Consider the following 1,965-nt stretch of genomic DNA (forward strand, 5'->3'; position numbering starts at 1 on the left):
GACAGACAGATGGCCACCAGACACATGAAAAGATGCCCAATATTATTAATCATCAGGGAAATGCAAATCAACTCACACCTGTTCGGATGGCTATTATCAGAAAGATAAGAGACAACAAATGTTACTGAGGATGTGGAGAAAAGGGAACGACTATACAGTGTTGGTGGAAATCTAAGTTGGTACAGTCACTAGAGAACACAGTATTAAGGTTCCTCAAGAAATTACAAAACAAACTACCCTATGATCCAGTAATCTACTTCCAGGTATGTATCCAAAGAACAAAATCATGATCACAAAGACATATCTTTACTCCAAGACTCACAACATTATTTACAATAGCCAAGGTATGGAAATAACCTAAGTACCCATCAATAGATGAATGGACAAATAAAGCGTGGCCTATGTATACAATGGAGTATTATTCAGTCTTTTAAAAAAAGTCAATTGTTCCATTTGTGACAACACAGATGAACCTGGACAGCATTACACTAAGTGAAATAAGCTGAACAAAGAAAAATACTACATGGTATCACTTATATGTGGAATCTTATTAAACAACTGAATGGAGAGAAACAAAGAGTAAAATAGTGGGGGCCAGGACCCAGGAGTTGGGGAATTAGGGGGAGGCTGGTCAAAAGTCACAAACTCAACTATACAGTAAATAAGCTTTGAGGATCTAATGTGTAGTTCAATGTTCTCAGCAAAAAAGGAGAGTAAATATATGAGGTGATAGGTGTGTTAATTAACTAAGTAGGAGGAATCTTTTTCATAACGTGCACATATATCAAATCCTCATGATATATTGTTTAAATATCTTACAATTTTGTCACTTATACCCCCAATAAAACTGGGGAAAGAGGATTGGATGCCATGTTTTTCAACAGAGTAACTGAAATTAAATAGTATTTGTAAAGAATGTAACACATTTGTAAAGAAAGTACCTGGGGCTGGTGCACTGGGACGACCCAGAGGGATGGAATGGGGAGGGAGGAGGGAGGAGGGTTCAGGATGGGGAACACATGTATACCTGTGGCGGATTCATTTTGATATTTGGCAAAACTAATACAGTTAAGTAAAGTTTAAAAATAAAATAAAATTAAAAGAAAAAAAAAAGAACGTACCTGACAGATTGTAAGGACTTAATGAATGTTAGCAGTCAACATTTTTAGCTTGCCTAAGTTAAAGATTGTGAGCAAAGAAAGTCAAGTATGAATAATACCACAGAATTATCTACAAATAGTGTTAGAGAAGCTTAGCTTTATCTCTAGATATTAGCAGAGTTTTTGCTTTCTTTTTAACAAAGCTTTGTAGAAGAAAATGTCTATTATTAACTAACTCCTCCAAAAGATATTCACTGAGTGCCAGACCACATGCTACACATTGGGATATAATCTAATGGTAAATAAGATATCATTTCAACTCTCAATAATGAACTTGTGAGACTCACAAGTAAATATACAATAACAATAGAAGAGTCACCTACTCTAATAAACCTTCCACCAAAGACTTAAGAACAGAAGTCAAGAAAAAGTTTATTATGGAAAGTCTAAGTAAACCGAGGACCTGGTAGGAAATTATGAATACAGTTGGAAAGGCAGTGTGGGAAGATGGGAGGGAAGAACATTTTGTGCAAAAGGCAGCATTTGCTTGAGAACCCAGACACGAATGATGCCACAGTGCATCCCCAGCATTACTGCAGTGGAGGAAGGAAGAGGCCTGGAGCACCCAGAAAGACAGGTGAGGCCAGAGAGGCAAATAGGTTCCGGGTTAGACTGGGCTTGGGAAAGCAACCTAAGGATTTTAAACTTTATCCTTAAGATCATGAAAGTGAATGTGAAGGTCACTCAGCTGTGTCCGACTCTTTGTGACCCCATGGGCTATACAGTCAATGGAATTCTCCAGGCCAGAACACTGGAGTGGGTAGCCCTTCCCTTCTCTAGGGGATCTTCCCAACCTAGGGACTGA

Source organism: Bubalus kerabau, chromosome 3, assembly GCF_029407905.1.
Source record: "Bubalus kerabau isolate K-KA32 ecotype Philippines breed swamp buffalo chromosome 3, PCC_UOA_SB_1v2, whole genome shotgun sequence".
Lineage (NCBI taxonomy): Eukaryota > Metazoa > Chordata > Mammalia > Artiodactyla > Bovidae > Bubalus > Bubalus kerabau.